At 55.5% G+C, this 14,555-nt stretch overlaps 1 protein-coding gene across 1 annotated transcript in view; it reads left to right on the top strand.

The window, feature by feature from the left end:
* The first annotated feature begins 335 nt into the window (after window positions 1–335).
* The window catches only part of DAGLA (diacylglycerol lipase alpha), a 68,295-nt gene continuing 54,075 nt past the window's right edge, over window positions 336–14,555 (top strand). Inside the window, exon 1 of the mRNA XM_025358467.1 lies at window positions 336–428. The gene's annotated coding sequence lies outside the window, so the exon portion shown is untranslated. The remainder of the gene's footprint in view (window positions 429–14,555) is intronic.

Below are 14,555 nucleotides of genomic sequence, written 5' to 3'. Positions count from 1 at the left end.
CCTCTCCCACGCTAAAACTGGTCACGAGGGGCCTAAAGGAGGGGCAGGCACCCAGGCGGTTCCCTTCCCCCGACGCAGCGCGGCCACTCCAGCCCCTCCCGGCCGCCCACGGGGCCCCCGCCGCGGCCTGAGCCGGGCGCCCACCGCCCCCACGCGCAGGGCAGGCGCCCGCGGAGGCTCGCTCGGGCCTCGACGCCTCTCCCCTCCCTGGCGCCAGGGGGCGCTGCCGCCCCACGACCGTCGCCATGGTCACCGCTGGCGGCGGAGAGGGGTTTACGTAAAGGACGCAGCGTCCCCCGGGGGGCGGAGGCGGACTTCGCGCCGGCGCCGGCGCCCTGCGGAAGCGGCGTTAGTGAATCGGGGCCTTGGGGAGCCCAGGATGGAGGTGGCGGTCGCGGCGGCGGGCCGAGCCCTGCGGCGGGCGGGAGGTAAGGGGGGCCTCCCGCGCGGCGGGCCGGTCCCGGGCGCGGGCGCGGTGCGAGCGGCGCGGCGGGCTGGGCAGTGTCCAGGGCGCGCGGTGGCCGGCCCGACGGGTCGGCGGGCGGAGTTGCAGCTGCCACGCGCGCCCGTGGCAGGTGTGAGGTCTGTGGAGCCCCTGGCACCGGCGTGGGGATGGTGACACGCGTGGCACGGGCGTGGGCAACGTGGGTCCGGCACAGACAGCGTGGTTTTCCTGGCACGGATCTCAGAAGACTCGCCTCCACCTTGGTGCGGTGGTGGCCTCCCAGGTGTGAGGTGGTGCAGCTGTCGGCACAGGTAGGTGATGGGCACGGCCCTCGGACTGGTTCTGGGGTAGGTGGCCAGCTCGTGCCGGCATGGTGGTGCCGCTGGCATGGGTGTGAGGAAGTGCTGCCGTTGCTTGGGTGTTGGGATGGTTCTGGCCTTGGGCTTGACATGGTCTGGGGTGATAGCACTGGGGGCTTGAAGAATTGGTGTCCTCAGCATGGCTAGAGTTCCTGGCGTGACTGTGAGAAAGGGCCTTGGCACGGTGTAGTGCAGGGGGCTACCTGGCACTGCCGTGCGGGGAGGCCGTGGCCCTCCCATCCTGATGAATGGGAAGGGTAAATGCCCATCCTTCTCCACAGGCGATGAAGGGGACACTGCCTCTGTCATGGGGGTCCAGTTTTAATGCCTGTTGGGTACACTGGACTGAGGAGGGCAGAAATCTGGGAGAGGGTTAGTGTCCTTTATAATGGGCATAAACAGGAGATGGCCAGGAGAAGCTTCTACCACAAGGGCCCTGATAGTAACCCAGACGGAGACCTTCCAGGCACTACCGTTGTCCTGGGCTCGCTATTCATCTAGCTTTGGGGACGAAGGGAGGGGTGGATGATTTTCAGTGGTGATCACTGTCCCAGAATATGTCCTGAGAAACAAGCAGGGCCGAGAGGTAGCCCGGGTTAGCGGGTCAGGGAGTGGTACAACGTACCATCTATCTGTGGTCACCGGGCACTGCCTTCTCCTTGGGTTGATGGGTTCACTCCAGGGTATCTGGAAGTTGACTCTCTTCTTTGATGCTTGGGAGCCTTTGGGTCCAGAGGATTGGATCGATTGGGGGATGCTTAAAAGATGATTCTGCAGCCACTGGGAATCTGCTGGGGCCACTGGGACTCCCACCCCCAGGCTTAAATTCCTTTCCAAGGGCTCTGTCCTCTCTGCTTGGCTCCTATGTTAAAAACCCTTCCATCTGCGCTGAGATTGTGTCTGCTCTCACCAGTCCTTTGGGAAGCTTTGGGTGAAGGTCTCACTCAGCATCACCTAGTGCCTTACTTTTCAGAGAAGCAATTTCCAGCTCCCCCAGAGAAGTCTTACAGTGTAGGGGAAATCTTCAGTTCTTCGTGGATCTCTTGGGGGAGTGGGATCAGTGGTAGAAGAATAACAGGGTTGAGCTTGTGCTGGAGAAGGCACTTACGCATCCAAAAAGATGATGTTGAGGATATTGGAGATTAGGGTGGCAGGTGGTCGCCAAATTGCTAAGGTGGGTGCTTGGAGATGCTGATGAGTTCCCTATAACTGGAGCACTGTCCAATGCCTTTGGGGGCAGATCACTTTAATTCCAGTGTTGACTGTGTGAACTTCAGCAGGTGACTTCACCAATCAAGGCATGTCACATGGTGGTCTGTTAGTAAAGAATGAAAGGAAATGGTGCACGTGGAAACCCTTTGCAAACAACGAAAGACTGTACAAAGGTCAGAGAGTCTCATCAAGTAAAGAGACCAGGGCTGGAGGCAGGAGCTATAGGAAATGGTGGCGTGGGATGTGATTGGGAGGAAGGGAGCCGGAAGGTTGAGGGCCTGTCATAGGGAATTAGAGGCCCTGAGCACACATGCTCCTGGTGGGGGCAAGTGGGATCTGTTGACACTATGAGTCAGCTGCTGAGCTGGAACCAGGCCCCCGGTCTCCCGAGGACGGTCCTGAGCATGGCCCCGGCAGCTGTGAAGTCCTGCAGGAGTGGCCCAAGCAGGAGGAAGCACTTTGCCTGGGCGGCAAATGTGCCTCATTGCCAGGGTAGGTCTGGGAGGTGTCTGTGGCTGACAGATCTAGGGTACCTGTGTGGGAGGAAGACTTGGGAAGTGTGTGTGTTTTCTCTTGAGAATTTCCTTTGGCTCTGGGTTCTGAGAACGGGAGTGGGGAGCAGTCACATCAGCATCTTTTGGGCTGTGGCCTGAAGGATATGAAGTGGGTCAGATCATCCACAGATTGATGTGGCTCAGGTCTGGATGGTCCTGCGGGAGGTTGAGGCTGGACAGCAGGGGGATCAGGGGGTGTGGAGGATGCCCTCACACATGGGGGAAAGGAAAGGGGGCTACGGGCACCTCTGAGGGCAGACAGGTGTGGCACCTCTCCCGATGTGGCCCCACTTCTGGCTGAAGTGCCTTCCCAGGTGGGGAGGATGAGGGCGGCTGCACATTGCTTTCCTCTCTGCCACCAGGAGCCTAATTCCTGACAACAAGCTGCAGAGCCTGAGTTGCAGACCCTGCTCCGTGGCGCTGGAAGGCCTGTTTTTCTCTAACCCAGGGCGTTTCTCCAGCATTCCATGCAGGTGTCTGCCTTAGCCGGCAACCCGTTTCACAGGCTTTTGCCCTGTGCCCAGGCTGCAGTGTCAAGCCATGTGGGTAGAAGGAGGACATGGCCCTGCCAGACCCAGGGTTGTGAACTGACTTTTCCATGCTATAGACTCGCCCTGTCCCCATAGCTGCCACCCAGACACTGTCCAGCATTGCAGGTGCTTCCCTGGTTGTTCCCATGTTGGTCTGAGGGGTGTCCATGGCCCGTCTCACCCACTCCCTGCAGTGCCTTCATACCTCCCCGGAGGAGTTGCTGGGCACTTCAGCTTGTGTCTGGAAAGCTCTCTTAAGTGCAGAGTCCATTAAGGAGGAAGCCTCCAGCCGCCCTGTTGTGAATATTCAGTATTCAAGTCTCCTCAGCTCACCCTCCACACCTCCGCCTGTTTTTCTGATTTGTGGTTCAGTCTTATGGTTTGGGGCTCCAGGAGCCCTTTTCAGCCGCCCTTTGCCATCTGCTTGGGATGTTGGGACTGCACAGCAGAGCTGGGTGGCAGGCAGGGCAGATCTGAAGACACTGAGAGGAGGAGTTGGCCTCTGTTCCCCAAAAGGAGAGCCGAGCTTTCTTCCCAGTCCTGGGGTTTTGGGGCAGCAGGGAGCCCAGCCAGGTTAGCACCCTTGTCATTGTGCACAGATGCTGATTTCAAGTAACTTCCAGCTGAGGCAGGAGGCCAGTCACTTAGGAGTGGACCTCGAGGGCAAGCAGCTCCCTGGAGCTGAAATATTTCAACCTTGGTCCCCAGTCATATTCCCATGTTCCTTGTCCGTGTTTCTCTAAAAGTTGCTTTACTCAGCTCCTGGCAATTCCTCAGCTGCTCCATAAATCACAGTGCCTGGCTCTGCTTTAGGGGTGCCAGGGAGCCAGGCATCTGTGGCCAGAGGATGCTGGACCAGAGCTGACAGCAGCAGGCCAGAAGGCTGCAGTTGAAGGCACAGCTTGTCGCTAGAAGCGACTCGTCCCCTAGTCCCTCTCCTCGAGACCAGAGGGGAACCCTGGTGTTTAATCTACCTGTTGGCCCATCACTCCGTGATTTCAATTTCTCACCGGAATAGCTTTACATTACACTCCAGTGGACTGGGCAAGTAGCGCTGGGGGAAATATCAATGAGCATGTGGTCAGGGGAAGATAAATCTTTTAGAACCGCGAAGCCCAGGACACTGCAGGATGCGGTTACCTCCCCAGCGGGCAGGGCTGAAAATGGTTTATTTTGATTTTCTTTTTTTGTTTCTGACACTGACTTGGGCTGGGCGTGGTCTTTCTGGGTTGGATGGGAAGCGTGAGTGTGGGTGTGGATGTGGGTTGTGTGTGTGGGCAGGAAAGACCCAGGAAACTGCCTTATCTGTGAGGACCTCTTTGCTGCTGAGGAAGGAGTCCAGGGAGATGCCATGGAGGGGATCGGTGTGACCACGGGTAAGGGTGTTGTTTTCATGGGGCGTTTGGCAGGAACACCCAAGTCCTGTAGATGGGGATGGGGCTGTTATCACCGCGGGGCTGCCCGGGGAGTGCACGTGTGTAAAGCCGCTTGTGTCCGTAAGTGTTTCTGTGGGAAGTGAGGGCGGAGGGGGTGTGGAGCGCCTGGTGGTGCGGGAGCGCGCGGGCTCCCGTGTCTGGCTGGCCTGGTGTTGGTGGGTGTGCGGAGCCGAGTGTTGCCGGGCTCTTCACAGCAGGAGGGAACAGTGGGTGTTGGAGGAGGCTGCCTTCAGGCTGTGGGAGGGCAGAGGGTGGGTTTCATACCTCATGTTATGACTGTTAACATGAGGAGCCGAGTGCTTTCTCAGTATTCCTTAGAAGGAAGCCGGGCTGCAGGCGGGGCTCTCACACCCTTCTGTGCGCTACCTGTGGGTGTCTCACACGCCTGCTTCCATGCTCCTCCTTGAGCCACCTGGAAGTCAGCTGGGGACAGTCCCCTCTCCCCCATGACAGAAGATAGCATTGTAGCCTATGGGTGGTTATGACTTCAGACTCTGGAACCTCACAGACCCGGATTGGATGCTGGCACACCTCAGTTTCCTAATCTGTAAGATGGGGACAGTTAAACCTCTGAAGGCCGAATGGCAAGAATTCTCCCAGGTGATGCCTGGCGCATAGAGAGATCGTGATGAAAACACGCACTGAGAAAATGTTTTTGCTCTTGTGGCCGGAATCCTTTCCATAGAAAAGTGGTTATGTCGTGATCTGCATATATTAGCAGCAGGGAAGATGTAATGAGTCTCATTACTTGATAAGAAGTTAGATTCCCACATCCTTGGGATAGACAGAATCTTGCATATCCGTTAACAGTGTCATCAGCAAGAGTGTATCTTAGCCTTGAGGAATGTTTCCACTTGGACATAGTTGATAGTTGTTTCTTGAGTACCAGGTGTGAGGTGGGGGTTAGTGAGGGCATGCAGATGAGGTGGGCATACCAGAGCCTATAAGGTGTAGATTCTGACCTCAAGTTGCTTAAAATCTGTTGAGAAGATATAATTAATTTTTAGAAATGAGTGATGCCAGAGGTCAAAGGAGGGAGAGTGACTCGAGCCAGGGAGGTCGGGGAGACTTGGGTGGCCACGGCCTTTTTATGTGGGCCATGGGGACCAGTGGGAATGAACAAAGGAAGGTGGTTTTGAGGAACTGGCAGCAACGGGGGCAGGTTGGGGGGGTGACTGGTGGCTGGGAGGGGGAACTGCTGCCTGTTTGCTGTCTGGCTTGAGTGTAGGGTGCATACACCAGAAGTGGTGAAAGCTAAGGTTGGAAAAATGAGCTGGAACTGGGTCCCCGGGAGCCACGACGGCAGGGCTGAAGGTTTAGTCCCCAATCTGTGAATACATGGGCATTCACTGAAATGTTCTGAGTAAGGGTTTGGGGGCTGGTGCCACCCCCCAGGAAGAGTGGTGTGGCAGCAGGTGCCAGGGTACTGAGGGACAGGAGTAGGGGGTGCCCAGGTGCGGGGGGCTTGAACTAGGGCAGTGGCCACTCTGCAGGGGCAAAGGGAGAGACAAAGCCTGATTATGGAAGGGAGACAGAAGCCATGAGATTGGTCAGCTTGGTCACTAGGAGGGGAAGGGGTGGGAAGTGGGGCCGGGAAGCTGAGCTGAGCTCGGAGTCGCCGCCTGAACTGTGTTGCCCACACTTGACTTTGACTTTCAGCAGGTCTGACTCCCGTCAGTGCCGGGCAGGAGCGTGAATGGCAGGCTTTCAGGGCTGCCCTCGAGGCCGTTCCCATCCCTGAAGACCCACTGAGGGGGTTCCAGTGTTCACAGCACTTATTTCCAGGCATTTGATCATTTTCTCACCAAATTACCCCTTGAAATTTCGCCTGCCTGAGTTCAGCCCAGGAGGTTACTATTCTGGGAAGTTTCATCAAAACCCTTTCAGCGTTTGGGAGTTCTCAGAGCCTGGGGGAGGATGGAGGAGAACAGGGCTTGCCCTCACCTGTGTTTGGGGGCTGCTCCTGCGAACCAGTCCTACACCTGGAGACGGCCCTGGCCAGGGAGCTGCAGCTCTGGGGTCGAGGTCAGGACGGTGGCCCTCCACTGTGTAAGGTGAGACAGGATGCTGCCTCGAATTCATCCCGAATGGGCCCCTCGTCATTGTCTCTCCTGGAGCCATTTAATTAATTGATGATTGATGTTCCTGGACTTCCTTGAGGTTAATCTATTATTGATGTCCCTTCATTTATATAACACACCCTGCACCTCCCAGCCCCTGGCTGCTCCTGATGGGCAGGCCACACAGTGGAGTGGGCTCCCTGGGGCCGCACCTCTGTCTCCTGGGGACAGGGCCCTGCACTTAGCTTTCTCAAAGCCTTTCAGGTTTGAGGTCAGGGAGGGCACCAGGGCATGTCTCCAGGAGGCTTTGCTCAGCCGCAAAATAATAACAATAACTTCCATTTTCTCAGTGTGGAGGAACTGAACCCAGGAGAGTGTATAGAGGATGGATGTCATTTATTCTTTGCAACAGCAACCCCCTGCACGCTCCCATCCCTCCAACCTACGTCTTACAGGAGGCTTAGGGAGCTTGCATCACCTGCTCAGGGACACTCAGCGAGGCAGGGAGCCAGGGTTTGAACCCAGGATGGGTTCTTTTTGGTGTCCCTGTCCACACCCCACCTCTCTCTCTCCCTCAGGTCCCACACAAGCCCACCTCCTCCATGAGGCCTTTCTCCGTGCTCCACTGACTCTAGCACTCTGTTTTTTTGAGACAGAGTTTCGCTCTGTGGCTCAGACTGGAGTGCAGTGGTGTGATCTCAGCTCACTGCAACCTCTGCCTCCTGGTTCAAGCGATTCTCGTGCCTCAACCTCCCGAGTAGCTAGGATTACAGGCACCCGCCACCACGTCCGACTAATTTTTATTTTAGTACAGACGGGGTTTCACCATGTTGGCCAGGCTGGTCTTGAACTCCTGACCTCAGGTGATCCACCTGCCTTGGCGACCCAAAGTGTTGGGCTTACGGGGTGAGCCACTGTGCCTGGCCAAACAAAGGCATCTTCTAGCACTGTCTTATCTGGATAGTGCTGGCGCCCCTCAGAGAGAGGATGTGTGTTCCCCTCACTGATTTGTGTCCTCAATGAAGCATAATGATCATGGTGAAATAACATTTAGGGAGCAAGGTGCCAGGCACCAAGCTCAGCACTTTTTGTACCTTCTCTCATTTGATCCTCATGACCATAACAAGGAACATGGGACTGCTGGGCCTGGAGTGTACCTGGCTCTGCTGGGGAGCTGTGAACAAGTCACTTTTCTTTTGTTAGCCTCGGTTGCCCTGTCTGTATGATAGCAGCAATATTTATCCTGTCTCCCTCACTGTTCAAAGGCAACACTGGACGGGAAAGGCCTTTGGGAAAGACATTGTACTAACAAAGGATTAGGATTGCTCGTATATGAGATTCAAGAGCTGGCATGAAGGCTGAGAATATTTAAGGCTGGGCACATAGACCCAAGCCAAGGCATCTGCACCCACCCTCGGAGCCACCCCGGCCCAGCAGATGAATTCCGCAGCTTGCCGGCTGCCAAGAACTTGCTTGAGGAACCTGTGTGGCCAGGAGAGGGGCGGGAGATGCTTAGAGTGGCTGCCAGGCCCTGGTCTGCTGTCCTGGCTGGGTGAGCAGTGCCTGGGTCTTTGGAGGTGGTCCCTCCCACTCTGGGCGCCTGGGTTGTGTGGAAGTGCAGGGGGCCCGCAGGGGGTTCTGGGCCCTACTTCCTCTCCCATCTCCCACATGCAGCCTAACTAGGTCAGTTCAGGCTGGGTGTGGGGAGGAAGGAGGATAGCTCGCCAGGCAGCCGCCCAGACCTCCCCTCACCCCTCAACACATGCGGAAAGCCTTGTGAGGAGGTGAGCCCTGTGTCTGTTCCCGAAAGCGGTGGGGCCACCAGCCTCACAGTAGCAAGGCTCCCGGGGCGCTGGCTGGGAATCCTCTGCTTTCTCATCAGCCTTACTCGGAGCGCAATTCAGTGCTGGGCTGGGGCTGGGGAAGATGACACGTGCTGCCAGGGCCTGAAGAAAAAGGCAGAGCCCTTGGACTTGTGGGTGGGGGCAAGGCATGCCTGCCATCGTTCTTTGGAAATTGTGGCCAGGCTACCGTTAGGGGATTGTTTTGTTTCACTTCCCAAGTTTCCGCTTTCTGCAGGCCAGGATTACATCAGGCTCCCCTGGCACGCCCTTTAGCCAACTCCCACTTCATCCAGGCTCCTCCACTGCCCTGGGACAGCTGCCCCGCTGCAGTTTTGGGGCAGGCTGCAGAATCACTGGGCAGCCCTAGGCCCAGTGGCTGAGGGGACTGTCCTGGCCTTTTCAGCCTCAGCTGCAGGGGCTGGGAACTCCCAGTGCCCTGCCTCCCAGTTAGCACCTGCCCACTTCACCCACTTGAGTCTGCCTGGTCTCCAAGATTATCCACTTCTGATTCATTCTCTCTCCCTCTTTAAATTCATAGCATAGGCCTTCAGATATGGGCTTTAGCATAAAGACAGAGTTTTATTTAAGACCACTACTACTTGTGCAAGTCACTTGACCTGTTTGAGCCTCAGTTTCCTTTTTTTTTTTTTGAAGATGGAGTCTCACTCTGTTACCCAGGCTGGAGTGCAGTGGTGCAATCTCAGCTCACTGCAAGCTCCACCTTCCGGGTTCACGACATTCTCCTGCCTCAGCCTCCCCAGTAGCTGGGACTACAGGCACCTGCCACCAGGCCTGGCCAATTTTTTGTATTTTTAGTAGAGACGGGGTTTTGCCGTGTTAGCCAGGATGGTCTTGATCTCCTGACCTCGTGATCTGCCCACCTAGGCCTCCCAAAGTGCTGAGATTACAGGCATGAGCCATCGTGCCTGGCCTCTTCATCTCCTAAATGGGGGCTCTAATGGAACATGGCATGTTAGGATCAAATGAGATGATGTAGGAAGTTCCGCCCAATGCCAAGAACATCATAAGTACTCAGGAAATGTTAACTGCTATTATTAATGACCACAATTACTTCTCATAATTGTTCTCCATCAGCCCAAGCATGTGCTATGTCTGATGGGACCCTCCCTTTCCTGATGCTGAGGCTCCCCTGCAGCACTCCTGTGTTGGAGCTGGCCTCTTGGGCTTTGCTCCCCACAAGCAGCTGGGCCACTTCTCAAAGCTGGCAGTATCCTGCCACCCGTCCAGTATCTCACCCTGCTCCTGTCCTGACCCTCTATGAGAACTGGCCGTCCCAACCCCACAGTCCCTGGTTCCGTTTGGTTCTTCTATTTTGGTTTCCTTCCTTTGGCACCTCTTCTTTTTTCTTTTTTTTGAGACGGAGTCTTGCTCTGTTGGCCAGGCTGGAATGCTGTGGTACGATCTCAGCTCACTGCAACCTCTGCTGCCCAGGTTCAAGTGATTCTCCTGCCTCAGCCTCCCAAGGAGCTGGGATTACAGGCACCTGCCACCGCGCCCGGCTGATTTTTGTATTTTTAGTAGAGACGGGGTTTCACCATCTTGGCTAGGCTGGTCTTGAACTCCTGACCTGGTGATCCACCCACCTCAGCCTTCCAAAGTGCTGGGATTACAGACATAAGCCACTGTGCCCAGCCTCTTTTGGTACCTCTTCTATCCGCTGCCTTTTCTTTAACATTTCCTCTCTGAAGCCCTTGGGGGAAGCCAGTTTCTTCCTCAGACTCTCTGAGCCTCACCGTACAAAGCCCCTCAGCTTCTCCAGCTGCCCTCCTAAGAGTTGGGGGGTCATGACTTGGCCTCACAGATTTCCATGCCATCCTCTCTGGTCTGGGCAGCCTCTCCAGGGCAATGGGAGCCCTGCCCACCGGGTCTGCAGAGCACCAGCTGAGGCCTGAGCTTCCAGGCACTGCAAACTCTCCTGGGCTGCAAGGCCAGAATCAGCCCCAGTGCACTCCCAGGGCCAGAACACCAGCCGTACCCAAGTCTCTTTCCCCCTAAGAACTTAAGGAATTTTTCTTAAGAGTTTGTTTCAGTTTCATACGTTTGAAAAGAACTTGGTTCTCCTTTGACACCTTCACTGGGACTGGGACCAGACCGTGGAGCAGAGAATAGTTTTGCCACGTGTAATCTCCCATCTACCCATTTATTCGAGGACATTTATTGAGCACCTACTTGCTAAGCCTTGTGCCTGGAGCTGGGAATAATAAGATAAATGGTATCACTTCGTCCTAAGGGAGTTCCTGAGTTGGCATAAGCAGACACTATCACTCTACCAGCAGCCACAATGGCAAACGTGTTGCAGAGAGTCCTCTCTGCTACACAGTGCCTTATGTGTAGGGACACATTTAATGCCATGAACAGTGATGGTTTCCATTTTCTAGACACTCACCCCCTCTAGGCTCTGTGCTCAGGACAGTCCCATGGCACCCATGGAGGAAGCACTCATTTCACAGCAGGGGTTCAGGTCTAGGGCCTCAGCTTCCCTGGGGAATTGAAGGACTCTGTTAGAGGCTGCGTGTTTGTAGCTGGGACTCAGGTCCCATCTGGCCCCTGCTCTCAGGGTGTGGTGTTCTCATTCTCCTCACCTGGCATGGGGTTTGGGGGATCCTGTGAATCACGGGAGGAACAGCCTCCCACAAAAGGAAGGCCCCCTGTGGCTATCCTCTTGCTGCGAAGACCAGGCCCCGCTCCCAGGAAGCCCTCGCCGCTCCCCGTGTGTAGACCCATCCGTGGCTTGCACCACCTTTTTACTCCCGCTGCCCAACCTGACCTTCACCGACCCTGTACCTTGCAGGCTGCGGCAGGCAGCTTTCAGGCTCACACAGCATGGCTGCTCTCACCCCACATGCCCCTGCCAGTGCCATTCCAGATTGTTCTCCTTGCTGCCTGCCTGCTACACCATGCAGTTTAGAACACCGCCTAATGGAGGGCTCAGGGCACCTGAGCAGCTGCCGTCTCTATTTCTTGGCGCCTTTAACCCCTCCCTTCCCCAGGTGAACCCTATTCAGCAGGCTTCTGGCAGCAGTAACGAAGCTGGGCGCCCAGCCCACCAGCTGCTCAGTACTTTATAAAAGTTTAACCTTAATGGTGTAATGAACTCCCATCATAAAGCAGCTGGGGCAGTGCATCCTGGGATGTATAAATTATAGGAGCCCTCTGAAATTGTAATTGGAAATGGCAGCAACCAGAAGGTTGAAAGAGGCTGGTCTCATTGGGCCGAGCCCAGCTATTCTCTGTCTCCTTTCAAAAGGCACACAAAACTGAGTCTGGCTGTGAAGAAAGAGTGTCCTCAGCCCAAATCGAGCTCCTGGTTCTTCCACTCCGGTTCCCACTTCCTGCCTCCAACTGTGTCTGCAGAGCCTGCAGGATTTGGAGGTGGGACTCCCCCAACCTGGCCCTGCGCTCTGGTTCTGTGCCTGCAGACAGAGTGGGCTGAGAGGGAACGAACACAGGCACAGGGGCAGGCTCCACCATGCTCCAGGGAGCGCTTTGGAGCAGTTGATTTGACCTCATTGAGTCTCCGTAAAGTGGAGTGAACCCACCTTGGAGTGCTGGTGGTGATTGAATGGGAAACCACAGGGGGTGTTGGGATGTAGGGTTGAGAGCTCAGGCCAGACGGTCTGGTTTCCTGTTGCAGCTCCTGCTGGGGGTAGTCGAGTCCTTAACCAGGTCCTTTCACCTCTCAGCTGCAGTTTCCACCTGTAAAATCAGGGAATAATTGGCCTCTGAGGAGAGTTAGGAGGTGACATGAGATGATGCTGGCTTGTGACAGACTCAGCCTCGTGCTTCTTTGATGGGCACACAGATCACTGGGGAACTTACTAACGCAGATTCCAGTTCAGGCTGCTGAGCCCAGATGTGCATTTCTAACAGCTCCCAGTAATGCTGCTGCTGCAGGCCCTGGAGCACACCTCACCTTGAGTCTGGAGGGCAGAGTGTGTGCCCCATAGTCAGTGCATTAGAGCCTGCTGTGATCGTACATCCAGGCAGAACCCAGGGCCTGCACAGGTGCCCACAGGTGATGCTGCTGCTGCCCATGAGCCGGCAGCAGCAGCACCACCTGGGACCAGGTTGGAAATGCAGCACCTCAGCACCCCTTCACCACCACCCTCCTCCACATCAGAATCGCTGGGAGGGGCCTGCAGCTCTGGAAGTTCTGCTTGTGCACACTTGAGCAGTTCTGGCCAGGACTCATCCTTCAGAGCAGAGTTTCTGAGCGCAGGTGGGTTAACTCCAGCCTCAGAGTCTCCTGGGGTTGGCCATGGTAGAACTTGGAACCTATAAATATAGGTTCCTGAGCCCTGCCTTGGGCTTACTGATTCAGAATTGCTGGGCAGGGCCTGGGAGTCTGCATAAGTTTGAGAGTCACTGGGGACCACTTACTGCCTGAGAGATGGGAAGAAGTGCAGAATCCCTGCTCCTCGCTCCCACCCTTTATGCATAAACCTTTGCCCCTGCCAGGGGGAGAAGGAACACCAGGCTGGGGTAAGGAGTTCCGGGTTCCTGCAGGATCCTGCCACCAAAGCCCAGGACCCCAGAGCCACTCTGCCTGGGGCCCAGCTGTGGGGTTTTCTCACACTGAGAAGAGGGAGACAACCTAACATCCCCCAGTAGGGAGTTGGTTGAATGAACTTCTGTCCGTCATGTATGTGGACTACTCCATGGTAATGAGGAGAGACGGCGGTAGGAAAATGTTTCGGGAGAAGTGCTCACCTTTTAGTTCAGTAGAAAAAAGTGGTAGGTGCCAAATGGTCCCACAATTAGATAGAGAGAAAAAAAAAAAAAGACTAGAAGGTTGTTTATAGTCGATAGTTTTCCTAGAGGGGTCATGGGTGATTTCTATTTTCTTCTTTTTGGTTTGTTTCTTTTTTTTTTTGAGATCGAGTCTCACTCTGTTGCCCAGGCTGGAGTGTAGTGGTGTGGTCTGCCTCCCCAGTTCAAGCCATTCTCCTGCCTCAGCCTCCCAAGTACCTGGGATTACAGGCACCCGCCACCACATCTGGCTAATTTTTGTATTTTTAGTAGAGATGGGGTTTCACCATGTTGGCCAGGCTGGTCTCAAGCTCATGGATCTCAAGTGATCCAGCCTCCCAAAGTGCTGGGATTACAGGTGTGAGCCACTGCGCCCAGCCAGTTTCTGTTTTCTATAGAGAACGTATATTTTTTAATAAGAAAAAGATAAGTCTTTTTCTTATGCATAAGTCAGCATGTCTGGTCTGGGGTCCCCGGTCACAGCGCACCTACCCTGCCTAAGATGAGGCCTCCTTCTGCCAGGGGCAGTCCAGACTCCCCCACTGGGGTGACTTTCACCATCGCCTCCCTCACTTCCAGGGTGTGGCTGATGATCCCCAGGGCTTCACACCACTTCTCCTGCTTTCTTACTTCCTCTCTGCTTTGAGTCTTCCCTGATGATGGCCAGCACTCCTTACGTTTTACATAAGAGGAGAGGGTGGGGAGGGGACAGCTGAGAGGTGGGAAACCCCCAGCTTGCAAACCTCTGAGGCCAAGTTTAGTTTGGCATCACCTAGGCGACTAAATCTCAATTCCAGAGTCTAGGCACATAGGATATGCTCGGAGAGTAATGGCTGCATGAATGAGGCTGGGAAGGCAGCCAAGGATGGGGCAGAGGCCCAAAGCTGTGTGACCTTGGCACGTCAGCATTCCTTTATGAGCTTAGGGTCCTCATCTGTAGGATTCGGGGAATCTGGGAGGCTTGGCATCTGAGTTCCCTGGGCCCCTCCAGCTCTGAAGTTCTGGGGACTGTCACATGGCTTCAGTCCTGCTTCCTTGCCTGTTTTTTTCTAAGCAATTTGTGCTGCCCAAAAAGACCTCACCTGCGTGTTCCAGCTGCCCAGTGAGTTTGCGCGTAAATGGCTGCTCAGGGCAGGGCTCTCCAGGCAAGGGCCTGAGCAAGGCCACTGCTGTCCCCACAGCCAGGCTTCCATGCCATGGCAGGAGGAAGGGAGACCAGTGCTGGGGCACAAGAGCAACCCACCGCCCATAGCAGAGGGCTGGGGTGCCTGTGTGTGCGTGGACCTGACATTGGCCTCGCATGCACCCTTTGTGCCTCTGCGCTGGCTGCCTGTTGGTTGTCAGG

Source organism: Theropithecus gelada, chromosome 14, assembly GCF_003255815.1.
Source record: "Theropithecus gelada isolate Dixy chromosome 14, Tgel_1.0, whole genome shotgun sequence".
NCBI lineage: Eukaryota > Metazoa > Chordata > Mammalia > Primates > Cercopithecidae > Theropithecus > Theropithecus gelada.
Note: the sequence above shows the minus strand (reverse complement) of the source record. Positions and strands in the feature narration are given on the sequence as shown.